At 49.2% G+C, this 25,633-nt stretch overlaps 13 non-coding genes and 1 pseudogene across 13 annotated transcripts; all 14 read left to right on the forward strand.

Annotated features, from left to right (window-relative positions):
• Positions 1-620: 620 nt before the first annotated feature.
• Positions 621-811, forward strand: LOC120922093. The gene has a single exon (XR_005745059.1). It is a non-coding gene; the product is annotated as a U2 spliceosomal RNA (small nuclear RNA).
• Positions 812-1,661: 850 nt separating this feature from the next.
• LOC120922094 lies at positions 1,662-1,852 on the forward strand. Its single transcript, XR_005745060.1, has one exon. It is a non-coding gene; the product is annotated as a U2 spliceosomal RNA (small nuclear RNA).
• Positions 1,853-2,701: 849 nt separating this feature from the next.
• On the forward strand, positions 2,702-2,892 carry LOC120922095. Its single transcript, XR_005745061.1, has one exon. It is a non-coding gene; the product is annotated as a U2 spliceosomal RNA (small nuclear RNA).
• Positions 2,893-3,739: 847 nt separating this feature from the next.
• Positions 3,740-3,930, forward strand: LOC120922096. The gene has a single exon (XR_005745062.1). It is a non-coding gene; the product is annotated as a U2 spliceosomal RNA (small nuclear RNA).
• Positions 3,931-4,779: 849 nt separating this feature from the next.
• Positions 4,780-4,970, forward strand: LOC120922097. Its single transcript, XR_005745063.1, has one exon. It is a non-coding gene; the product is annotated as a U2 spliceosomal RNA (small nuclear RNA).
• An 849-nt stretch (positions 4,971-5,819) lies between these two features.
• LOC120922098 lies at positions 5,820-6,010 on the forward strand. Its single transcript, XR_005745064.1, has one exon. It is a non-coding gene; the product is annotated as a U2 spliceosomal RNA (small nuclear RNA).
• An 849-nt stretch (positions 6,011-6,859) lies between these two features.
• Positions 6,860-7,050, forward strand: LOC120922099. The gene has a single exon (XR_005745065.1). It is a non-coding gene; the product is annotated as a U2 spliceosomal RNA (small nuclear RNA).
• Positions 7,051-7,899: 849 nt separating this feature from the next.
• Positions 7,900-8,090, forward strand: LOC120922100. Its single transcript, XR_005745066.1, has one exon. It is a non-coding gene; the product is annotated as a U2 spliceosomal RNA (small nuclear RNA).
• A 6,042-nt stretch (positions 8,091-14,132) lies between these two features.
• LOC120922119 lies at positions 14,133-14,324 on the forward strand. Its single transcript, XR_005745081.1, has one exon. It is a non-coding gene; the product is annotated as a U2 spliceosomal RNA (small nuclear RNA).
• An 849-nt stretch (positions 14,325-15,173) lies between these two features.
• LOC120922101 lies at positions 15,174-15,364 on the forward strand. Its single transcript, XR_005745067.1, has one exon. It is a non-coding gene; the product is annotated as a U2 spliceosomal RNA (small nuclear RNA).
• An 849-nt stretch (positions 15,365-16,213) lies between these two features.
• On the forward strand, positions 16,214-16,308 carry LOC120922070 (annotated as a pseudogene).
• Positions 16,309-22,972: 6,664 nt separating this feature from the next.
• LOC120922113 lies at positions 22,973-23,158 on the forward strand. Its single transcript, XR_005745078.1, has one exon. It is a non-coding gene; the product is annotated as a U2 spliceosomal RNA (small nuclear RNA).
• Positions 23,159-24,007: 849 nt separating this feature from the next.
• LOC120922104 lies at positions 24,008-24,198 on the forward strand. The gene has a single exon (XR_005745069.1). It is a non-coding gene; the product is annotated as a U2 spliceosomal RNA (small nuclear RNA).
• An 849-nt stretch (positions 24,199-25,047) lies between these two features.
• LOC120922105 lies at positions 25,048-25,238 on the forward strand. The gene has a single exon (XR_005745070.1). It is a non-coding gene; the product is annotated as a U2 spliceosomal RNA (small nuclear RNA).
• The last annotated feature ends 395 nt before the right edge of the window (positions 25,239-25,633 follow it).

The following is a 25,633-nucleotide window of genomic DNA, read 5'->3' on the forward strand; positions in this document are numbered from 1 at the left end:
AGGGCATCCAATTTTCGACAAGTCAGCTAGTGTTCTACTCCTCGCTCTCTCTTTCCTAAGGCCCAAAATGAAGCCTTCGATAAGCAGTGACTACTCTGCTGACAAAAAAAGGGGGCTGAATTTGCTCCATTGCTGTCTGCCTTGCTGCATGCAGCAGCTAGCTAGAAAAGTCTGCTGTGGCAAGGGTTTTTTTATTTTTATCCGGAGGATCCCTTAGTCTTTGACTCCCTCTAGTGGCCCTCGATTTTCTTCCACGTTATGTTAACTAAGTCCACGTTATGCTAACTAGGAGGCCGGCCCATGCAAATGATTTTCCTTGTTGAACGTGAACGAGGAGCAACGACAAGCACCTGAACGTGTGCAATTCTTATTTTGGGATGACTGAGGGTCATGACTGGGCTCCAGCAGTGTTGGGCAGGTGTCAGAAAGGGGTGGATTGTCCAGTAGACAGGGGGTCAGGCCTGTAGACCAGCGACACCCGTCTGGCTGAAGATTCACACCTCCGGACAGCCTAGACTGGGGGGAAGGGCGCTTGCCGGGTACAGGCAAACGGGCAACTCTCAGCGAGCCCTCCGGTGGGGCCAGAAAGCCGCTCGCTCGGAACAGAGAATAATTGGGTTATCGCTTCTCGGCCTTTTGGCTAAGATCAAGTGTAGTATCTGTTCTTATCAGTTTAATATCTGATACGTCCCCTATCTGGGGACCATATATTAAATGGATTTTTAGAACAGGGAGATGGAAGAAGAGCTTGCTCTGTCCACTCCACGCATCGACCTGGTATTGCAGTACCTCCAGGACCGGTGCACCCCTCTCTTACGCAGTGTCAAAAAATAGATTTAACTGGAACATCATCCAACTTGTTTGTTTTGTGTGTTCTTGTTGCTTGCTGCTGACAATGTTTCTTGCTTAAACTCGGTTCCGTGCTATAATAAACTGGCATTTAACCCTTGTGTCTTTGTCTTCATTGCTTCTTGTCTGTCACTTTCTTGCCAAATGCCACTACTTGATCAAGTTACCTATACAGCAACACCTAGATTTAGTCAGGGCATCCAATTTTCGACAAGTCAGCTAGTGTTCTACTCCTCGCTCTCTCTTTCCTAAGGCCCAAAATGAAGCCTTCGATAAGCAGTGACTACTCTGCTGACAAAAAAGGGGGCTGAATTTGCTCCATTGCTGTCTGCCTTGCTGCATGCAGCAGCTAGCTAGAAAAGTCTGCTGTGGCAAGGGCTTTTTTATTTTTATCCGGAGGATCCCTTAGTCTTTGACTCCCTCTAGTGGCCCTCGATTTTCTTCCACGTTATGTTAACTAAGTCCACGTTATGCTAACTAGGAGGCCGGCCCATGCAAATGATTTTCCTTGTTGAACGTGAACGAGGAGCAACGACAAGCACCTGAACGTGTGCAATTCTTATTTTGGGATGACTGAGGGTCATGACTGGGCTCCAGCAGTGTTGGGCAGGTGTCAGAAAGGGGTGGATTGTCCAGTAGACAGGGGGTCAGGCCTGTAGACCAGCGACACCCGTCTGGCTGAAGATTCACACCTCCGGACAGCCTAGACTGGGGGGAAGGGCGCTTGCCGGGTACAGGCAAACGGGCAACTCTCAGCGAGCCCTCCGGTGGGGCCAGAAAGCCGCTCGCTCGGAACAGAGAATAATTGGGTTATCGCTTCTCGGCCTTTTGGCTAAGATCAAGTGTAGTATCTGTTCTTATCAGTTTAATATCTGATACGTCCCCTATCTGGGGACCATATATTAAATGGATTTTTAGAACAGGGAGATGGAAGAAGAGCTTGCTCTGTCCACTCCACGCATCGACCTGGTATTGCAGTACCTCCAGGACCGGTGCACCCCTCTCTTACGCAGTGTCAAAAAATAGATTTAACTGGAACATCATCCAACTTGTTTGTTTTGTGTGTTCTTGTTGCTTGCTGCTGACAATGTTTCTTGCTTAAACTCGGTTCCGTGCTATAATAAACTGGCATTTAACCCTTGTGTCTTTGTCTTCATTGCTTCTTGTCTGTCACTTTCTTGCCAAATGCCACTACTTGATCAAGTTACCTATACAGCAACACCTAGATTTAGTCAGGGCATCCAATTTTCGACAAGTCAGCTAGTGTTCTACTCCTCGCTCTCTCTTTCCTAAGGCCCAAAATGAAGCCTTCGATAAGCAGTGACTACTCTGCTGACAAAAAAGGGGGCTGAATTTGCTCCATTGCTGTCTGCCTTGCTGCATGCAGCAGCTAGCTAGAAAAGTCTGCTGTGGCAAGGGTTTTTTATTTTTATCCGGAGGATCCCTTAGTCTTTGACTCCCTCTAGTGGCCCTCGATTTTCTTCCACGTTATGTTAACTAAGTCCACGTTATGCTAACTAGGAGGCCGGCCCATGCAAATGATTTTCCTTGTTGAACGTGAACGAGGAGCAACGACAAGCACCTGAACGTGTGCAATTCTTATTTTGGGATGACTGAGGGTCATGACTGGGCTCCAGCAGTGTTGGGCAGGTGTCAGAAAGGGGTGGATTGTCCAGTAGACAGGGGGTCAGGCCTGTAGACCAGCGACACCCGTCTGGCTGAAGATTCACACCTCCGGACAGCCTAGACTGGGGGGAAGGGCGCTTGCCGGGTACAGGCAAACGGGCAACTCTCAGCGAGCCCTCCGGTGGGGCCAGAAAGCCGCTCGCTCGGAACAGAGAATAATTGGGTTATCGCTTCTCGGCCTTTTGGCTAAGATCAAGTGTAGTATCTGTTCTTATCAGTTTAATATCTGATACGTCCCCTATCTGGGGACCATATATTAAATGGATTTTTAGAACAGGGAGATGGAAGAAGAGCTTGCTCTGTCCACTCCACGCATCGACCTGGTATTGCAGTACCTCCAGGACCGGTGCACCCCTCTCTTACGCAGTGTCAAAAAATAGATTTAACTGGAACATCATCCAACTTGTTTGTTTTGTGTGTTCTTGTTGCTTGCTGACAATGTTTCTTGCTTAAACTCGGTTCCGTGCTATAATAAACTGGCATTTAACCCTTGTGTCTTTGTCTTCATTGCTTCTTGTCTGTCACTTTCTTGCCAAATGCCACTACTTGATCAAGTTACCTATACAGCAACACCTAGATTTAGTCAGGGCATCCAATTTTCGACAAGTCAGCTAGTGTTCTACTCCTCGCTCTCTCTTTCCTAAGGCCCAAAATGAAGCCTTCGATAAGCAGTGACTACTCTGCTGACAAAAAAAGGGGGCTGAATTTGCTCCATTGCTGTCTGCCTTGCTGCATGCAGCAGCTAGCTAGAAAAGTCTGCTGTGGCAAGGGTTTTTTATTTTTATCCGGAGGATCCCTTAGTCTTTGACTCCCTCTAGTGGCCCTCGATTTTCTTCCACGTTATGTTAACTAAGTCCACGTTATGCTAACTAGGAGGCCGGCCCATGCAAATGATTTTCCTTGTTGAACGTGAACGAGGAGCAACGACAAGCACCTGAACGTGTGCAATTCTTATTTTGGGATGACTGAGGGTCATGACTGGGCTCCAGCAGTGTTGGGCAGGTGTCAGAAAGGGGTGGATTGTCCAGTAGACAGGGGGTCAGGCCTGTAGACCAGCGACACCCGTCTGGCTGAAGATTCACACCTCCGGACAGCCTAGACTGGGGGGAAGGGCGCTTGCCGGGTACAGGCAAACGGGCAACTCTCAGCGAGCCCTCCGGTGGGGCCAGAAAGCCGCTCGCTCGGAACAGAGAATAATTGGGTTATCGCTTCTCGGCCTTTTGGCTAAGATCAAGTGTAGTATCTGTTCTTATCAGTTTAATATCTGATACGTCCCCTATCTGGGGACCATATATTAAATGGATTTTTAGAACAGGGAGATGGAAGAAGAGCTTGCTCTGTCCACTCCACGCATCGACCTGGTATTGCAGTACCTCCAGGACCGGTGCACCCCTCTCTTACGCAGTGTCAAAAAATAGATTTAACTGGAACATCATCCAACTTGTTTGTTTTGTGTGTTCTTGTTGCTTGCTGCTGACAATGTTTCTTGCTTAAACTCGGTTCCGTGCTATAATAAACTGGCATTTAACCCTTGTGTCTTTGTCTTCATTGCTTCTTGTCTGTCACTTTCTTGCCAAATGCCACTACTTGATCAAGTTACCTATACAGCAACACCTAGATTTAGTCAGGGCATCCAATTTTCGACAAGTCAGCTAGTGTTCTACTCCTCGCTCTCTCTTTCCTAAGGCCCAAAATGAAGCCTTCGATAAGCAGTGACTACTCTGCTGACAAAAAAGGGGGCTGAATTTGCTCCATTGCTGTCTGCCTTGCTGCATGCAGCAGCTAGCTAGAAAAGTCTGCTGTGGCAAGGGTTTTTTATTTTTATCCGGAGGATCCCTTAGTCTTTGACTCCCTCTAGTGGCCCTCGATTTTCTTCCACGTTATGTTAACTAAGTCCACGTTATGCTAACTAGGAGGCCGGCCCATGCAAATGATTTTCCTTGTTGAACGTGAACGAGGAGCAACGACAAGCACCTGAACGTGTGCAATTCTTATTTTGGGATGACTGAGGGTCATGACTGGGCTCCAGCAGTGTTGGGCAGGTGTCAGAAAGGGGTGGATTGTCCAGTAGACAGGGGGTCAGGCCTGTAGACCAGCGACACCCGTCTGGCTGAAGATTCACACCTCCGGACAGCCTAGACTGGGGGGAAGGGCGCTTGCCGGGTACAGGCAAACGGGCAACTCTCAGCGAGCCCTCCGGTGGGGCCAGAAAGCCGCTCGCTCGGAACAGAGAATAATTGGGTTATCGCTTCTCGGCCTTTTGGCTAAGATCAAGTGTAGTATCTGTTCTTATCAGTTTAATATCTGATACGTCCCCTATCTGGGGACCATATATTAAATGGATTTTTAGAACAGGGAGATGGAAGAAGAGCTTGCTCTGTCCACTCCACGCATCGACCTGGTATTGCAGTACCTCCAGGACCGGTGCACCCCTCTCTTACGCAGTGTCAAAAAATAGATTTAACTGGAACATCATCCAACTTGTTTGTTTTGTGTGTTCTTGTTGCTTGCTGCTGACAATGTTTCTTGCTTAAACTCGGTTCCGTGCTATAATAAACTGGCATTTAACCCTTGTGTCTTTGTCTTCATTGCTTCTTGTCTGTCACTTTCTTGCCAAATGCCACTACTTGATCAAGTTACCTATACAGCAACACCTAGATTTAGTCAGGGCATCCAATTTTCGACAAGTCAGCTAGTGTTCTACTCCTCGCTCTCTCTTTCCTAAGGCCCAAAATGAAGCCTTCGATAAGCAGTGACTACTCTGCTGACAAAAAAGGGGGCTGAATTTGCTCCATTGCTGTCTGCCTTGCTGCATGCAGCAGCTAGCTAGAAAAGTCTGCTGTGGCAAGGGTTTTTTATTTTTATCCGGAGGATCCCTTAGTCTTTGACTCCCTCTAGTGGCCCTCGATTTTCTTCCACGTTATGTTAACTAAGTCCACGTTATGCTAACTAGGAGGCCGGCCCATGCAAATGATTTTCCTTGTTGAACGTGAACGAGGAGCAACGACAAGCACCTGAACGTGTGCAATTCTTATTTTGGGATGACTGAGGGTCATGACTGGGCTCCAGCAGTGTTGGGCAGGTGTCAGAAAGGGGTGGATTGTCCAGTAGACAGGGGGTCAGGCCTGTAGACCAGCGACACCCGTCTGGCTGAAGATTCACACCTCCGGACAGCCTAGACTGGGGGGAAGGGCGCTTGCCGGGTACAGGCAAACGGGCAACTCTCAGCGAGCCCTCCGGTGGGGCCAGAAAGCCGCTCGCTCGGAACAGAGAATAATTGGGTTATCGCTTCTCGGCCTTTTGGCTAAGATCAAGTGTAGTATCTGTTCTTATCAGTTTAATATCTGATACGTCCCCTATCTGGGGACCATATATTAAATGGATTTTTAGAACAGGGAGATGGAAGAAGAGCTTGCTCTGTCCACTCCACGCATCGACCTGGTATTGCAGTACCTCCAGGACCGGTGCACCCCTCTCTTACGCAGTGTCAAAAAATAGATTTAACTGGAACATCATCCAACTTGTTTGTTTTGTGTGTTCTTGTTGCTTGCTGCTGACAATGTTTCTTGCTTAAACTCGGTTCCGTGCTATAATAAACTGGCATTTAACCCTTGTGTCTTTGTCTTCATTGCTTCTTGTCTGTCACTTTCTTGCCAAATGCCACTACTTGATCAAGTTACCTATACAGCAACACCTAGATTTAGTCAGGGCATCCAATTTTCGACAAGTCAGCTAGTGTTCTACTCCTCGCTCTCTCTTTCCTAAGGCCCAAAATGAAGCCTTCGATAAGCAGTGACTACTCTGCTGACAAAAAAGGGGGCTGAATTTGCTCCATTGCTGTCTGCCTTGCTGCATGCAGCAGCTAGCTAGAAAAGTCTGCTGTGGCAAGGGTTTTTTATTTTTATCCGGAGGATCCCTTAGTCTTTGACTCCCTCTAGTGGCCCTCGATTTTCTTCCACGTTATGTTAACTAAGTCCACGTTATGCTAACTAGGAGGCCGGCCCATGCAAATGATTTTCCTTGTTGAACGTGAACGAGGAGCAACGACAAGCACCTGAACGTGTGCAATTCTTATTTTGGGATGACTGAGGGTCATGACTGGGCTCCAGCAGTGTTGGGCAGGTGTCAGAAAGGGGTGGATTGTCCAGTAGACAGGGGGTCAGGCCTGTAGACCAGCGACACCCGTCTGGCTGAAGATTCACACCTCCGGACAGCCTAGACTGGGGGGAAGGGCGCTTGCCGGGTACAGGCAAACGGGCAACTCTCAGCGAGCCCTCCGGTGGGGCCAGAAAGCCGCTCGCTCGGAACAGAGAATAATTGGGTTATCGCTTCTCGGCCTTTTGGCTAAGATCAAGTGTAGTATCTGTTCTTATCAGTTTAATATCTGATACGTCCCCTATCTGGGGACCATATATTAAATGGATTTTTAGAACAGGGAGATGGAAGAAGAGCTTGCTCTGTCCACTCCACGCATCGACCTGGTATTGCAGTACCTCCAGGACCGGTGCACCCCTCTCTTACGCAGTGTCAAAAAATAGATTTAACTGGAACATCATCCAACTTGTTTGTTTTGTGTGTTCTTGTTGCTTGCTGCTGACAATGTTTCTTGCTTAAACTCGGTTCCGTGCTATAATAAACTGGCATTTAACCCTTGTGTCTTTGTCTTCATTGCTTCTTGTCTGTCACTTTCTTGCCAAATGCCACTACTTGATCAAGTTACCTATACAGCAACACCTAGATTTAGTCAGGGCATCCAATTTTCGACAAGTCAGCTAGTGTTCTACTCCTCGCTCTCTCTTTCCTAAGGCCCAAAATGAAGCCTTCGATAAGCAGTGACTACTCTGCTGACAAAAAAGGGGGCTGAATTTGCTCCATTGCTGTCTGCCTTGCTGCATGCAGCAGCTAGCTAGAAAAGTCTGCTGTGGCAAGGGTTTTTTATTTTTATCCGGAGGATCCCTTAGTCTTTGACTCCCTCTAGTGGCCCTCGATTTTCTTCCACGTTATGTTAACTAAGTCCACGTTATGCTAACTAGGAGGCCGGCCCATGCAAATGATTTTCCTTGTTGAACGTGAACGAGGAGCAACGACAAGCACCTGAACGTGTGCAATTCTTATTTTGGGATGACTGAGGGTCATGACTGGGCTCCAGCAGTGTTGGGCAGGTGTCAGAAAGGGGTGGATTGTCCAGTAGACAGGGGGTCAGGCCTGTAGACCAGCGACACCCGTCTGGCTGAAGATTCACACCTCCGGACAGCCTAGACTGGGGGGAAGGGCGCTTGCCGGGTACAGGCAAACGGGCAACTCTCAGCGAGCCCTCCGGTGGGGCCAGAAAGCCGCTCGCTCGGAACAGAGAATAATTGGGTTATCGCTTCTCGGCCTTTTGGCTAAGATCAAGTGTAGTATCTGTTCTTATCAGTTTAATATCTGATACGTCCCCTATCTGGGGACCATATATTAAATGGATTTTTAGAACAGGGAGATGGAAGAAGAGCTTGCTCTGTCCACTCCACGCATCGACCTGGTATTGCAGTACCTCCAGGACCGGTGCACCCCTCTCTTACGCAGTGTCAAAAAATAGATTTAACTGGAACATCATCCAACTTGTTTGTTTTGTGTGTTCTTGTTGCTTGCTGCTGACAATGTTTCTTGCTTAAACTCGGTTCCGTGCTATAATAAACTGGCATTTAACCCTTGTGTCTTTGTCTTCATTGCTTCTTGTCTGTCACTTTCTTGCCAAATGCCACTACTTGATCAAGTTACCTATACAGCAACACCTAGATTTAGTCAGGGCATCCAATTTTCGACAAGTCAGCTAGTGTTCTACTCCTCGCTCTCTCTTTCCTAAGGCCCAAAATGAAGCCTTCGATAAGCAGTGACTACTCTGCTGACAAAAAAGGGGGCTGAATTTGCTCCATTGCTGTCTGCCTTGCTGCATGCAGCAGCTAGCTAGAAAAGTCTGCTGTGGCAAGGGTTTTTTATTTTTATCCGGAGGATCCCTTAGTCTTTGACTCCCTCTAGTGGCCCTCGATTTTCTTCCACGTTATGTTAACTAAGTCCACGTTATGCTAACTAGGAGGCCGGCCCATGCAAATGATTTTCCTTGTTGAACGTGAACGAGGAGCAACGACAAGCACCTGAACGTGTGCAATTCTTATTTTGGGATGACTGAGGGTCATGACTGGGCTCCAGCAGTGTTGGGCAGGTGTCAGAAAGGGGTGGATTGTCCAGTAGACAGGGGGTCAGGCCTGTAGACCAGCGACACCCGTCTGGCTGAAGATTCACACCTCCGGACAGCCTAGACTGGGGGGAAGGGCGCTTGCCGGGTACAGGCAAACGGGCAACTCTCAGCGAGCCCTCCGGTGGGGCCAGAAAGCCGCTCGCTCGGAACAGAGAATAATTGGGTTATCGCTTCTCGGCCTTTTGGCTAAGATCCAGTGTAGTTCTGCTGCATTCGGTGATTAGCCAAGAGGTGCCCGGGGTACCCGACGGTCGGCCTTGGGGGGAACGTTCTTCTTAGGAAGGCCCCCCCTTGCTGCTATTGGCCTTAGGATTAGTCCCCGGGCAACGGGAAGCGATCGCCCTTCTGAAGGCGGTGTTTGCGGAGTTCAGGGTCCCCCTTGGGGGTTCCCGTTGGACGGAGGAAGATGGCGGTCCGTGGATTGCGGGACTCGTTGCGGTTTTTGGTGAAACCGGAATTCAAGGCGGAGGTTAATCTGAGGACGATCGTGGTCGATGTCTTGACGGAGTTACTTGGCTTACGGGTAAGAGATATTGTTTGCTTACAAGACTTCCCACAACAAGGTTTATATGACACTACTTTTGTTTCTACCGAGATGTGCTGGAATATTTACGAGAAGATGAGGAGTTCAGATAATGACTTGTTTAAAAAGATGGAGGTTATTCCGCTCTTTATGCAGGAAGATAAGGCTATCGTGGTCCATATGTATAATCCGTTCGCGGACGTGAACTTGGTTAGAGCGTTTTTAAGTAACTATTGCGAGGATTTACGTGGCGGTGACAAGGTCTTGAATAGATTTGAAATATGGACCGGGAAGTACAGGTTTTATGGAAAATTCCGGCCTGACCCAGAGTGTGTTGGTGGAGTGAGGAGACCCCCTGCGGTATTTAATGTTGGTGGAGAGAGGGGGTTTCTTTTTTACCCCGGACAGCCGGTATATTGCAGGAAGTGCTGCGTGTATGGGCATACAAGTAGTGACTGTGACAAGGGTGTAAAATGCAGATTTTGCGGATCCGGTGACCATTTCTCTAAGGATTGCAGACAAAAGAAAGTGTGTGACATTTGCAAAAAGCCTGGTCATCTTGCGAGACAGTGCCCTGAGTATTCTTCGGCGAAGACTACTTCGGAAGTGTATAGGATGGTGGCTAGGAATCTGGCAAAAGAAGAAAGGGAGCAGCAGAGGTCTGAATATCTTGCTCGGAGGCAGGGTGGCAGAGCTCGGCCTGCGAATGCAGGGCAGCCTGACACGTGCTCAGGGCGGAAGACTGATGATGCTGCGCCTACAGTGCAAGCGGAGGCGATGAACAACGAGGCTGGTGCCGCTTCTGTGAATACAGAGGTTAGTGCTAAGGCTGACGTTGGGAGCATGAAAGCTACTGTAGGGGAAGAAGCCAGAGTGGAAGTGATGGAGGATGGATCTTCGACGGGACAAGTAGTTGTCGGTGTGGAGGAGGAACAGCGGAGTCAGGCCTATACGAGTCCAGGGCGGATGTCGGACTTAATAGGCCAGTTATCCTCTAGTGCTGAGGAAGAAGAGGATGAAGAGATGGACAGTAATGAGTCGTTAGAATGTGGACAAAGACTTGTCATTTCAATGGACGAGGCGGCTCAGTCCTCCACAAAAAGGGCTCGGGAGGAAGGAGCTGGAGGGGACGAGGAAGGGGAGGCTCTTCCTGATGATGGAGGCTCTGGATCAGAGTCTGCCAGCTCTCCCTTTGCTAGGAAGAGATTGACATATGCGAATGTTGCAAGTAAAGGGGTGATTGAGAGGAAGCAACTTTAATAAGTAGACGTTATGGCTGTGCACTTGTTTTCAATTTATTTCTTCATGGCATTTAGCGTGAGTTCGGTGAATGTCAGAAGTATATGTTCAGGGTGGAGGAGGGCGGCAGTTTTTGATTACCTGGGAAGTGTGTGCGCTGATATTATTTGTGTGCAGGAGTGCGGTATTGAGAGAGCCGTAGGTGAAGATTGGAAACATGGGGCATCTGTGTGGTCTCCTATGTGTGAGTCAAGGAACGAAGGAGTGGGGATCCTTATTAAAAACCCATATATACATATTGTTTCACAGGAGGTGGTGGTACCAGGGAGGTTACAAATTGTGGTGGTGGAGGTGGCAGGAAATGAATTTAAGCTAATTAATTGCTATGCACCAGCGGAAAAGAAGGAGCGTGTAAGCTTTTTTGATGTGCTTAAGTTGTGGCTGCCGGGGAGAATCCCAACCTTGCTGCTTGGAGACTTCAATTGCGTGAGGAGGAGTGAGGAAAGGCAGGGCGTGAGTTTGGAAAGTGGGATGGATGTGACCTCGAAAGCATTAAATGAGCTTGTGAGTGACTTTCGCCTGCAGGATGCTGCTATGATTGCTCAGAAAAGTGATGCTTTTACTTTTTTTTCCGATAAGGGGTCAGTTAGGTCCAGGATTGATTTTATCTTTGCATCCTTAGCCTTCAAAATTGTTGGGTACCAGGTAGATCCCGTATCCTTTTCAGACCATGCTCTAATTTCAAGTTCCCTTAGTTTGGATGACACTATGATGTACGGGAGGGGTGTGTGGAAGCTCAACATCTCTCTTTTGAAGGAGGAGGGGGTGTTTTTGAGATTTAAAACCTTTTTTGAGCACCTTTCCTATAAAAAACGTGGGTTTGATGATATTTTGGAGTGGTGGGATTGGGCGAAAACTAAGATCTGCGGTTTCTTTAAGAAATTGGGCGTAGAGATGGCTAAGCGGAAGCATGAGGAGGAAAGGAGGTTGGTGGATAGGATGCACTTCTTGTTTCAGTGCAAGAGGATGGGGGTGGAGGTGCAAGAAGAACTAAAAGAAGTACGCGAGGCCCGAAATGCTATGATTAAGGATCGTGGGAGAAGTATTGTTTTTAGGGCTAAGATCCAAGAGATGGAGGAGGACGAACAATGCTCTGCGTATTTCTTTAAAAAATCGTTTGGCCCAAAGAAAATGTTCCGGTCGGTGTTGGAAGGAGAAGAAGAGGTGAGCGGAGACAGGATGGTTGAGGCGATTAAATCCTTTTATACAGATCTCTATAGTGACGGTGGTGGTGGTGATGTATCAGATGAAGAGACGCTGGAATATTGTGAGGTGGTAAGAGGAAACCTGAGTACGGAAGATGCGGAGACGCTACTGGAACCTGTGAGGGAAGAAGAAGTAGAGAACGTGATCAGGAATATGAGAAGGAATAAGACCCCTGGAGGGGATGGCTTACCGATCGAATTTTATGAGGACTACTGGCCGGTGTTGAAGGAGGATCTATGCAGAGTTGTGAAGACCTGTATCGAAGAGAAAAGAGTATCTAAATCAATGCGGAAGGGGATAATTACTCTATTGTTTAAAAAGAAGGGTGATCAGCGAGATATACGTAATTGGCGCCCAATAACACTTCTTAATAGCGATTATAAGATCTTTGCGAAAATTTTGGCTGATAGGATGAAGAGGGTGGCGGATAGTATCATCGGAGAGTGGCAGGTTTGCGCTGTTCCCGGGCGGAGGATTTCGGATAATCTGATCCTCCTAAGGGACCTAATATACTACGCCCAATGTAACAACATGCCTTTGGCGGTGGCAAGCATAGATCTAGAGAAGGCCTATGATCGGTTAAATCATAAATATCTTTTTATAGTTTTAAGACAGATGGGGGTGCCTGAGGACTTCGTCAAGATGGTCGAATGTTTGTACCACGGGATAAGTAGTCAGATCCTGGTCAACGGAAAGCTGTCTGGGGAAGTGGAGGTGAGGTCGGGGGTTAGGCAGGGGTGCCCCCTATCTCCTGTTGCCTTCATCTGCGCAATTGAGCCTCTCCTAAGGCATGTTGCGCGGGATAAATGTTGCAGAGGAGTATTTGTGCCAGGCTGTGGGAATGAACCTGTTAAAGCCCTCTGTTACATGGATGATGTCAACTTTCTATGTAATACGGCTAGAGACGTGACGAGAGCGGAGCTCCAGCTCAGTATTTTTGGGGCGATCTCTGGGCTACGTGTCAATTGGGGCAAAAGCAGCGTATGTGTTTTAAGCGGTACCTGTGATACGTCTAAGAGTAAACTAAGGAATGTGCAGGAGGTGGAAATACTAGGGGTACACTTCGAAAAAAGTTTAACAAGTCAGGTCAACATCGCTAAATGTGCCGAGAAAGTCGAAAAGAAGCTATGTCTGTGGAAACTTAGAAGATTATCCTTGTCTGGGAAAACCCTGGTCGTTAAGGCGGTGATTCTCCCTCTGTTATTATATTGTTCAGTGGTTTTCCCCCCAAACAAAAGATGGGTGCAGAAAATTACGAGGCTGTTATTTGTTTTCTTCTGGGGCTCTAAGATGGAGAAAGTGTCGAGGGAAGTAGTAATGAAGAGCTTCCAACTGGGTGGATACAACTTTCCTAATGTTGGGCGGTTTTTAGAGGTTCAGTGGTGGTTGGTTCATCTCAGGACTTTTCTTGCAGGTGGGAAAGCGGCTGCTTTGATGCGGTACCTGATTGGGTGGCCTTTGCTGAAGTGGGGATGGTGCGAAAGAGACCTTACAAGACCAATGTCTTTGATATCTCCGAGTTATTACCTAAAGATGTCCACTTTTTTTCAGAGTAACAAACTACAGGAGTTGGGGGAGGGAGCACGCAAGAAAGAGGCCTTATGGGCATGGTTAAGGAGGGGTGAACTACCATCCAATATCTTAGGTCTAAGTTTCAAGAAAGCGGAACTTTGTTGGAGAAACTTGCTACTTAAAGGCGTGACTAATAAACAGCGGGAGGTGGTGTGGTTAGCGCTACATAACTGTTTGCCCACGATGTCTTTTTTAAAGTCTAGAGACCTGGTGAGGAGGGAGGTATGCCCTAGAGATGGGTGTATGGAAGATGAAAGTGTGAGGCACGTGTTTTGGGAGTGTGGTTTCGCTATCAAAGTATGGACGCTATTACATGATTTTGTGAGGAGGGTGGTGGAGGTTGATGTTGTATCACTTGAAAAATGTGTTTTTGGTTTGGTGGAAGGAAGCAAGGAAAAACAGCGTAAGATGTTTGTTGTATCTGCAGTGGTAAGAGAAACGATGTGGGAGACGCGGTGTGCCTTGGTGAGAAGGAAAATGGCGTTGACGGAGAAAGACTGTGTTGACTGGGTGATGGCGAAGATGTTTTATGTTCTTGCGGTTGAAAGAAGGAGTATGGGGGAGGAGGAGGCGAATGTGTTTTGGAATTTTGAGAAGTGGCGGGTGGGGGATGGATAGGATGTATTTTATGTACTGTGTATGATATTTTATTCTTGATTTTATCTTTTTCTATGTCCTGATACGCTAGTATGATGCAAAGAACACGGCTCTGGTGATGGTACGGGGTTAAGTTATGCCTAAGTCTGTGATTCAGTCTGAGTAGCGTTAAAAAAAAAAAAAAAAAAAAAAAAAAAAAAATCTGTTCTTATCAGTTTAATATCTGATACGTCCCCTATCTGGGGACCATATATTAAATGGATTTTTAGAACAGGGAGATGGAAGAAGAGCTTGCTCTGTCCACTCCACGCATCGACCTGGTATTGCAGTACCTCCAGGACCGGTGCACCCCTCTCTTACGCAGTGTCAAAAAATAGATTTAACTGGAACATCATCCAACTTGTTTGTTTTGTGTGTTCTTGTTGCTTGCTGCTGACAATGTTTCTTGCTTAAACTCGGTTCCGTGCTATAATAAACTGGCATTTAACCCTTGTGTCTTTGTCTTCATTGCTTCTTGTCTGTCACTTTCTTGCCAAATGCCACTACTTGATCAAGTTACCTATACAGCAACACCTAGATTTAGTCAGGGCATCCAATTTTCGACAAGTCAGCTAGTGTTCTACTCCTCGCTCTCTCTTTCCTAAGGCCCAAAATGAAGCCTTCGATAAGCAGTGACTACTCTGCTGACAAAAAAGGGGGCTGAATTTGCTCCATTGCTGTCTGCCTTGCTGCATGCAGCAGCTAGCTAGAAAAGTCTGCTGTGGCAAGGGTTTTTTATTTTTATCCGGAGGATCCCTTAGTCTTTGACTCCCTCTAGTGGCCCTCGATTTTCTTCCACGTTATGTTAACTAAGTCCACGTTATGCTAACTAGGAGGCCGGCCCATGCAAATGATTTTCCTTGTTGAACGTGAACGAGGAGCAACGACAAGCACCTGAACGTGTGCAATTCTTATTTTGGGATGACTGAGGGTCATGACTGGGCTCCAGCAGTGTTGGGCAGGTGTCAGAAAGGGGTGGATTGTCCAGTAGACAGGGGGTCAGGCCTGTAGACCAGCGACACCCGTCTGGCTGAAGATTCACACCTCCGGACAGCCTAGACTGGGGGGAAGGGCGCTTGCCGGGTACAGGCAAACGGGCAACTCTCAGCGAGCCCTCCGGTGGGGCCAGAAAGCCGCTCGCTCGGAACAGAGAATAATTGGGTTATCGCTTCTCGGCCTTTTGGCTAAGATCAAGTGTAGTATCTGTTCTTATCAGTTTAATATCTGATACGTCCCCTATCTGGGGACCATATATTAAATGGATTTTTAGAACAGGGAGATGGAAGAAGAGCTTGCTCTGTCCACTCCACGCATCGACCTGGTATTGCAGTACCTCCAGGACCGGTGCACCCCTCTCTTACGCAGTGTCAAAAAATAGATTTAACTGGAACATCATCCAACTTGTTTGTTTTGTGTGTTCTTGTTGCTTGCTGCTGACAATGTTTCTTGCTTAAACTCGGTTCCGTGCTATAATAAACTGGCATTTAACCCTTGTGTCTTTGTCTTCATTGCTTCTTGTCTGTCACTTTCTTGCCAAATGCCACTACTTGATCAAGTTACCTATACAGCAACACCTAGATTTAGTCAGGGCATCCAATTTTCGACAAGTCAGCTAGTGTTCTACTCCTCGCTCTCTCTTTCCTAAGGCCCAAAATGAAGCCTTCGATAAGCAGTGACTACTCTGCTGACAAAAAAGGGGGCTGAATTTGCTCCATTGCTGTCTGCCTTGCTGCATGCAGCAGCTAGCTAGAAAAGTCTGCTGTGGCAAGGGTTTTTTATTTTTATCCGGAGGATCCCTTAGTCTTTGACTCCCTCTAGTGGCCCTCGATTTTCTTCCACGTTATGTTAACTAAGTCCACGTTATGCTAACTAGGAGGCCGGCCCATGCAAATGATTTTCCTTGTTGAACGTGAACGAGGAGCAACGACAAGCACCTGAACGTGTGCAATTCTTATTTTGGGATGACTGAGGGTCATGACTGGGCTCCAGCAGTGTTGGGCAGGTGTCAGAAAGGGGTGGATTGTCCAGTAGACAGGGGGTCAGGCCTGTAGACCAGCGACACCCGTCTGGCTGAAGATTCACACCTCCGGACAGCCTAGACTGGGGGGAAGGGCGCTTGCCGGGTACAGGCAAACGGGCAACTCTCAGCGAGCCCTCCGGTGGGGCCAGAAAGCCGCTCGCTCGGAACAGAGAATAATTGGGTTATCGCTTCTCGGCCTTTTGGCTAAGATCAAGTGTAGTATCGACTATAGCCTTTAGGGGTGTCTAGGCTTCACAGCTAGGACGTTGAGAACCACTTGTATCTATCCAAGCCAATTGGTCCTTGTGGGGTACCCTCTGCTCGGCCTTGTAGGATCGTTGATTAAATTCAGCTTCACCTACTTGCTGCTATTGGGCAGAGGCTTAGCCCCCACTTGGAACGAGTCTGCGATCTACCCTTCTCCCCCCCACACTCCGCATTACTACCTTCGGGCAGTAGATGCAAGAGCCTTTCTCAAGGCTACGAAAAGAGTGAAGACGTCGAGGAACCAGAAGGAAGCCGCCTAAGAACACCTGAAGCGACATCCTAAATCCTCGACGATGGGGAAGAGCGAGAAGAAGACAGACCAGAAGAAAGACCAGAAGAAGAAGACAGAAGAAACGATGATGAAGAAGAACCCTGCATCAGCCACTTCCCCCGAAGTCCCAGAGAATGTCACTGCCTCAACCTCCACTCCTACCCCGGCCGGCACCAGCCAACCGAGAACAGTGAAGCCGAACCCTCCTGCAGACGGGCTGCCAATCCTGGAGCCCTGGATGAAGCAGACGGTCGTGCTGCAGCTGAAGGAGGTGGACGGAAGAGTCCCTGACATGACCCCGGAGATCTTCGGAAAGAAGATGATCCTGGAGCAAGGTTTCAGCAAAGCAGAAACGCTTTCAGTACAGTCCTTCCCAAGAGGGATTTTCTTCATCACCTTCGTGTCGTTCAAAACATGCAGAAGGTACTGGGACATGGTGAAGACCAGTGGCCCTGAATCCCCTTTCCGGAAGTTCAGCGCGAACTGCCCCATTACACGGGACGAAAAGTGGGTGAAGGTGTCCATGAGGAACCCCCATACCCAAGGCAAAGACATAGCCACATACCTCCAGAGGTTCTGCACAGTGGTGAAAGACCCAGTCCAAATCCTCGATGCCAACGGCTTCTGGATAGGTAAGTGGTCCGTCCTTTGCAAGCTGAGGAAAGACCCGTCGGGGGAAATGCAGCACCTGCAGCCGTGCTTCTCCCTGGGATATTCCGCAGGCTCACTCTTTTACCCCGGGATGCCCATCAACTGCAACAGGTGTGGCCATCCGGGGCACCTAGGTAAGGATTGCAGAGAGCTTTCTTGCAGGTTCTGTAGGGTCTCAGGCCATGAGACCAAGGACTGTCCGAGGTCCAAAACCTGCAACCTCTGTGGTTTGGCAGAGCATGTCTTCATGCAATGCCCCCAGAGGACCCGGACCTACGCTGGAGCCCTGATCCAGGGTAAGCCAGCCCCTAGCTCCGGTAGCAAGCCAACAGTAAAGAAGCCGAGTGAGCCTCGAAAGGCCACAGGTAAGTCTGTCACTACCCCAGTCCCTGTCCCTGCCACTGCCCCAGCCCCAGTCCCTGTCCCTGCCACTGCCCCAGCCCCTGTCACTGCCCCAGCCCCTGCCCCTGTCCCCACCCCCTCTGTGTCAGAGGAGACCCCTCCTGCCCCACTGCCCACCCCGGACCTGTCCTCCTTGGAGGACTTCCCCTCCCTCCCCCCTTCCACCCCTGCCGGTGGTCAAACAGGAGGCCGGAAACGGAAGACTGTGAGCCCATCGGCAGAGGAAACCGCCACCTCCATCAAACGGCCCAATGGGGTCCAGCACGAAAGCGCTGGACCAGGGCAGTTAATGGAGGACCTGGGGTCTGAAGAAGAGGAAGACGAGGAGATTATGGCCGACACTGTGCCTAACTCCACCGTCCACACCCGCCAGATGATTGATGACGTCCTAGTGGAACTGGGCCTAACCCAGACCCCAGAACAGGTAGCTGAGCAAATGGAGGAGTCACCCCCCCCTGCGGGGAGGTAAGTTTGGCCCCTTGCTGACTAGACCTCATACCCTTTTTCATTATGGCAGAGATCTCAATCTTTTCCATTAATGTGAGGAGTATCAAGGATACCTCTAGAAGGCAAGCGGTGCTGACTTTTCTTTCAACTCATCAGAGTGATGTCTACATGCTTCAGGAATGCGCTCTTCCTCCCTTGAGAAGGTACACACATCTGACCTCTCAGTGGACCCTTGGTCCCTCCTACTGGTCCGGGGGTGGCGATTGTAAATCCGCAGGGGTTGCCATTCTTATCAGGGGCGGGCGCTTCACGGTTGACTCCATCCACGAGCTAGTCTGTGGCCGTCTTTTGGTCATAGACGGCTCGTGGGCGGGAGAGCCAATTAGGCTCATCAACGTGTACGCCCCCCCAGATAAGAGTGCGCGGCTGGAACTTTTCCAGACCCTGAGGACACAACTCGTCACCACCAGAGCAGTAGTGATCGGCGGTGATTTCAACTGTCCGATAGAGGAGGATGGGCGCAGCTCCAGCATATACGCAAAACTTGATGCTACTTCTAGGCTGCTCAGGGAGATGATCTCGGAGGCTTCCCTGCAGGACGCCGTGGGATCCATAGGGAAAGGTACCGTGAATTATTCATGGTGCCGTCCCGATGGATCGGTGCGTTCCAGGATTGACTTCGTGCTCACTTCAAGAGCAGTCAAGCATCGTGAGTTCTCCATGATCCCCTGCTGTTTCTCTGACCACAGGGCTATTCACTTTCGGGGTGAACTTGGCGAGGGCTTTGCCCGCGGACCAGGTTCCTGGAAACTGAATAGCACCCTGCTGGAAAATGAGGAATTGATGGGGGAACTCCGGGAGGCCTATGCCTCCTGGACGGAGGAAAAGAGATTCTTCGGAAAGGTAAGTGATTGGTGGGAGTTTGTGAAAGTTAAGCTGCGTAGCTTCTTTCAGGCAAGGGGACGTCAGCAAGTGTGTGCAAGGAAGAAGGAACTCAGGAGACTGCAACGTCAGTTGCAGTCCCTGCAGGACCTTCACCACTGCGGCTGGGACGTTAGGCAGGACCTGGAGGACACCGCGAAGACCCTGAAAGGGTACTTTGAGGAAGAATCTAGGCACATTGTCTTCCGTGCCAAGGTGGAGAATCTTGAGAAAGGTGAGAAGTGTAACTCTTTCTTTTTCAGGAAACTCCATTCAGGACACACTCCCTTGTCTGAACTGCGTGACGAGACTGGAACGCTCCAGAAGGGAAAGGAGGCTGTAATGCAAGTGGTCGCAGACTACTACACCAACCTCTACTCCCCGAAGGAAACGAACACGGAGGCAGCAGACAGGTTCCTGTCAGGTATCACTAACCAAATTGATCCTGCAGGTTCATCGGCCGTCAACGCCCCTCTGGTGTTGGAGGAGCTGCACTCTGCCGCTAAATCCTTTAGGCGGGGCAGGACCCCGGGTTCCGATGGTCTCCCAGTTGAGCTCTATGTAGCCCTGTGGGACCTCGTGGGCCCGGACCTGCTCGAGCTGTACGAGGAGATGGTGGTGGAGGGTAGAATGCCTCCATCACTGAGAGAGGGGATGATCACGATTCTGTATAAACGTAAAGGGGAGAGATCGGACCTGAAAAACTGGCGTCCGATCTCTCTTTTGAACGTGGACTACAAAATCCTCGCCAAGGTTTTGGCCAACAGGCTGAAATCTGTCATCGGACAGATCATCCACCCGGATCAAACTTGTGGCATTCCTGGTCGCAGGATTGCGGACAGCCTTGCGCTTGTCCGGGACACGGTCCAGTACATTCATGGCCGCCGTGTGCACGCGGCCCTGGTCAGTCTTGACCAGGAGAAGGCCTTTGACCGTGTCTCCCATGAGTTTATGTGCAGAACCCTGCGCAGGTTTGGTCTTGGGGAACTGTTTTGTTCGTATGTGAATGTGATGTACAAGGACATTTGTAGTTTGGTGTTGGTAAATGGCTGGAAAACTGACCCCTTTTCAATTTTCTCTGGGGTCAGACAAGGCTGCCCTCTCTCACCTCTGCTTTTTGTTTGCTGTATAGAGCTATTCGCCCGAAGCATCGGACAGAACCCAGAGATCAGAGGGATCACCGCACCAGGACCAGAAAGACGGGAGGTCAAGTGCTCGCTCTACATGGATGACGTGACGGTGTTCTGTGCCGACCGGCGCTCCATCGACACACTCGTCCGGACGTGTGAGGACTTCGGCCAAGCTTCAGGGGCAAAGGTCAACTGCGGGAAGTCGGAAGTCATGCTCTTCGGAAAGTGGTTCCTGCCTTCTTCTGCGCCCATCCCGTTCAACATCAAAGCGGACTTCATCAAAATTCTCGGAGTCTGGTTTGGAGCGGAAGGCGCAGCCCTGAAGTCCTGGGAGGAAAGACTGGCGAAAATGAGACAGAAGTTTGGACTTTGGAGCCTCAGAGAACTCACCATTGAAGGGAAAACACTGGTACTCCGCAGCGAGATTCTCCCTGTGTTGCAGTACCTCGCCCAGGCTTGGCCCCCCCGGGTTAACACTTGCAAAGCCATCACCAGGGCGGTGTTTCACTTCATCTGGAGCTCCAAAATGGACAGAGTGAAGCGGGCGGTTATGTTCAAGGAACCCCTCAAAGGCGGTAAGGGAGTGCCCGACATCGCAACACTACTGAGGGTGTTCTTTGCTTGTAACTGTATCCGCAGGACATTGGTTGACAGAACAGTGGACTCTGGCGGTAACTCCATGTCCCGTTTTTTCCTCCTACCTCTTTGGAGGTCTCTCGGATGGGACAAATGGGACAGCTCCGTCCCCTACAACTGGGACACTCCATGGTATTACTTGGACACTTTCAAGTTCATCAAGGAGCTGGGGCTGCATGGAGTTAAACCCGACTTGTGGAAGCCAAAAACTATCCACAAGTTGATTAGAGCATCGGACATCATTGAGACTATTCCAGGCCTCCCTTCAGCCACTTGCAAAGTGGTCTGGAGGAATGTTTCTTCAAAGAGACTCACCAACAGGCACAAAGATCTGGCATGGATGGCAATCCAAGGGGGTTTGCCACTGAGGACATTCATGCATGCCAGAAACCTGTGCAGATACAGGCACTGCCCTTTTTGTATCATCCAGGAGGAAACTGCTTTTCATGTTTTCTGGGAGTGCCCCTTTGCACAGAGCCTGTTGAGGGCCTTGGAACCTGAACTTAAAGACTTTGTACCACAGACTGCTATTACACACTTTGGTGTGTTAAACGGACTCTTCTGTGGGACTCACTCACAGGAGGACATTGACAGTGCCTGGCGGGTGCTGTGCTGCTTCAAGGACGCCGTATGGTGTGCCAGAAAACGCCTCATCCACCAGAGGGAAAGGATGTCCATCGCGGATTGTCGCAGACTGACGTTCAGTCTACTAAGAGACTATCACCTGATGGACTTTACGGAGGAAGAGGACGTCTAAAGATCTCCCCTTCCCCCCCCCCTCTCCCAACTGTGTGTATCCATTGGTAGTTCAATAAAGCTTCGGGCCTGTGAACTCTTTCCTCCCCCCCCACCCCACCTCCCCCTCCCCCCCCATCACACCCGTTGCCCAGTTGAACGCTATTTTCTTTTGACAGTTTAATGACTTAAAATTTGACATGATTTTTGGAAGTACTGATTTCAGGGTAATGCGGCGTCATGCATGTTGCATCATACCGCAGAATGAGTGAATGAATGTAAATTATCTGTACGATTGGAACTGAATGTACCCTGTTGAAGTATTTGTTTTTTTGTATATTTTCTTTGAAAAATAAAGTATACATTTTCAATCAAAAATCTGTTCTTATCAGTTTTCGGAGGAGCGCTGAAGCACTTCTTTAGTAGAGGGCTGAAGCAATCCAAAGATGTGATAGGCACCTGGAAGGATGGTTTCAGCAGGGGCTATGCTTTTGCTACCCGACTGTACTGGGGGCAGGCCACTGGTCGAGTCTGAGCCATCTGGAAGGGTGCTCCTGTTTGAGAGCAGAGAGGCATGAGATCTTGGCGGAAGGCCGGGGCCCTGGCCTTCTGGCCTGGATTTGATGCGGTTCCTAACCCGCCTTACCAGTTTCCTTGAGAGGGAAAGCGGAGCTGCGCAGCTAGTACCTCTCGGGTTTAATTAGGTAGGGAGCGAAAGAGGTGCGCCTCCGGTAGCTCCTGATCCTTTCTGGTGGAGGTGGGAAGGGGGCCGTGGCTGTCCGGGCCGTGGACCAGGGTCCATTGAAAAGCCTGTGGAGATAGTGCCCCTGGAGTGGCAGTCCAGGGGTGCCATACATTGCACTGAGTGTGTGAGGGACACTCAACGTGTGGCACCTTTTTGGTCACTTATCTCCACACACACTTTTTTAGCACCTGCCTCTAGGGCCAGGCCTTTTGGCTAGGACCAGAGGAATTTTTGATTCCTGGCCGGAGGGCCGGCCAATGTATTGCACATTGGTCACTTTACCTCACTCTCCCATCTTCCTTCTTCCCCACTTTCTTTTTATTTTTCCCCGTGTTTGTCTAGTTTGTCACTTATTTTTGTTTGGTGCACTGCACTTTATGTGTGATAAGTAGGGTGCTGGTCCTCGGGCCTGCCCTGAACGTCTTGGGAGTGGGTGGACATGGCCTTCTGGCTTAGTTCGCCTGCTCTCATGGGGTCTCCCTTCGGGGGAGCCTCACTGTTGTGTCCGTGCTGGCTTCGGCTACATGGGCCTTGGATGGGTTCATGTGGCTTCGGCTGCATGGACCACTGACAACCTCAGTCCCTGTCAGGAGCCTTGCGCCCCGGGGGATCAGGGTCAGGCCCTCTTCGGAGGGCCTATTGACGATGCACCCGTCACAGGTTTTTGTTGCACCTCCTTATGTGTGTGCACTTTTTCCCTGCACCGGGTGAAGTTTTTGGGTTGTGTTTTGCACGCCACAGGCTTTTCAATAGAAAAAAAAAAAAAAAAAATCTGTTCTTATCAGTTTAATATCTGATACGTCCCCTATCTGGGGACCATATATTAAATGGATTTTTAGAACAGGGAGATGGAAGAAGAGCTTGCTCTGTCCACTCCACGCATCGACCTGGTATTGCAGTACCTCCAGGACCGGTGCACCCCTCTCTTACGCAGTGTCAAAAAATAGATTTAACTGGAACATCATCCAACTTGTTTGTTTTGTGTGTTCTTGTTGCTTGCTGCTGACAATGTTTCTTGCTTAAACTCGGTTCCGTGCTATAATAAACTGGCATTTAACCCTTGTGTCTTTGTCTTCATTGCTTCTTGTCTGTCACTTTCTTGCCAAATGCCACTACTTGATCAAGTTACCTATACAGCAACACCTAGATTTAGTCAGGGCATCCAATTTTCGACAAGTCAGCTAGTGTTCTACTCCTCGCTCTCTCTTTCCTAAGGCCCAAAATGAAGCCTTCGATAAGCAGTGACTACTCTGCTGACAAAAAAGGGGGCTGAATTTGCTCCATTGCTGTCTGCCTTGCTGCATGCAGCAGCTAGCTAGAAAAGTCTGCTGTGGCAAGGGTTTTTTATTTTTATCCGGAGGATCCCTTAGTCTTTGACTCCCTCTAGTGGCCCTCGATTTTCTTCCACGTTATGTTAACTAAGTCCACGTTATGCTAACTAGGAGGCCGGCCCATGCAAATGATTTTCCTTGTTGAACGTGAACGAGGAGCAACGACAAGCACCTGAACGTGTGCAATTCTTATTTTGGGATGACTGAGGGTCATGACTGGGCTCCAGCAGTGTTGGGCAGGTGTCAGAAAGGGGTGGATTGTCCAGTAGACAGGGGGTCAGGCCTGTAGACCAGCGACACCCGTCTGGCTGAAGATTCACACCTCCGGACAGCCTAGACTGGGGGGAAGGGCGCTTGCCGGGTACAGGCAAACGGGCAACTCTCAGCGAGCCCTCCGGTGGGGCCAGAAAGCCGCTCGCTCGGAACAGAGAATAATTGGGTTATCGCTTCTCGGCCTTTTGGCTAAGATCAAGTGTAGTATCTGTTCTTATCAGTTTAATATCTGATACGTCCCCTATCTGGGGACCATATATTAAATGGATTTTTAGAACAGGGAGATGGAAGAAGAGCTTGCTCTGTCCACTCCACGCATCGACCTGGTATTGCAGTACCTCCAGGACCGGTGCACCCCTCTATTACGCAGTGTCAAAAAATAGATTTAACTGGAACATCATCCAACTTGTTTGTTTTGTGTGTTCTTGTTGCTTGCTGCTGACAATGTTTCTTGCTTAAACTCGGTTCCGTGCTATAATAAACTGGCATTTAACCCTTGTGTCTTTGTCTTCATTGCTTCTTGTCTGTCACTTTCTTGCCAAATGCCACTACTTGATCAAGTTACCTATACAGCAACACCTAGATTTAGTCAGGGCATCCAATTTTCGACAAGTCAGCTAGTGTTCTACTCCTCGCTCTCTCTTTCCTAAGGCCCAAAATGAAGCCTTCGATAAGCAGTGACTACTCTGCTGACAAAAAAGGGGGCTGAATTTGCTCCATTGCTGTCTGCCTTGCTGCATGCAGCAGCTAGCTAGAAAAGTCTGCTGTGGCAAGGGTTTTTTATTTTTATCCGGAGGATCCCTTAGTCTTTGACTCCCTCTAGTGGCCCTCGATTTTCTTCCACGTTATGTTAACTAAGTCCACGTTATGCTAACTAGGAGGCCGGCCCATGCAAATGATTTTCCTTGTTGAACGTGAACGAGGAGCAACGACAAGCACCTGAACGTGTGCAATTCTTATTTTGGGATGACTGAGGGTCATGACTGGGCTCCAGCAGTGTTGGGCAGGTGTCAGAAAGGGGTGGATTGTCCAGTAGACAGGGGGTCAGGCCTGTAGACCAGCGACACCCGTCTGGCTGAAGATTCACACCTCCGGACAGCCTAGACTGGGGGGAAGGGCGCTTGCCGGGTACAGGCAAACGGGCAACTCTCAGCGAGCCCTCCGGTGGGGCCAGAAAGCCGCTCGCTCGGAACAGAGAATAATTGGGTTATCGCTTCTCGGCCTTTTGGCTAAGATCAAGTGTAGTATCTGTTCTTATCAGTTTAATATCTGATACGTCCCCTATCTGGGGACCATATATTAAATGGATTTTTAGAACAGGGAGATGGAAGAAGAGCTTGCTCTGTCCACTCCACGCATCGACCTGGTATTGCAGTACCTCCAGGACCGGTGCACCCCTCTCTTACGCAGTGTCAAAAAATAGATTTAACTGGAACATCATCCAACTTGTTTGTTTTGTGTGTTCTTGTTGCTTGCTGCTGACAATGTTTCTTGCTTAAACTCGGTTCCGTGCTATAATAAACTGGCATTTAACCCTTGTGTCTTTGTCTTCATTGCTTCTTGTCTGTCACTTTCTTGCCAAATGCCACTACTTGATCAAGTTACCTATACAGCAACACCTAGATTTAGTCAGGGCATCCAATTTTCGACAAGTCAGCTAGTGTTCTACTCCTCGCTCTCTCTTTCCTAAGGCCCAAAATGAAGCCTTCGATAAGCAGTGACTACTCTGCTGACAAAAAAGGGGGCTGAATTTGCTCCATTGCTGTCTGCCTTGCTGCATGCAGCAGCTAGCTAG

This window comes from Rana temporaria, unplaced genomic scaffold, assembly GCF_905171775.1.
Source record: "Rana temporaria unplaced genomic scaffold, aRanTem1.1, whole genome shotgun sequence".
NCBI classification, from domain to species: domain Eukaryota; kingdom Metazoa; phylum Chordata; class Amphibia; order Anura; family Ranidae; genus Rana; species Rana temporaria.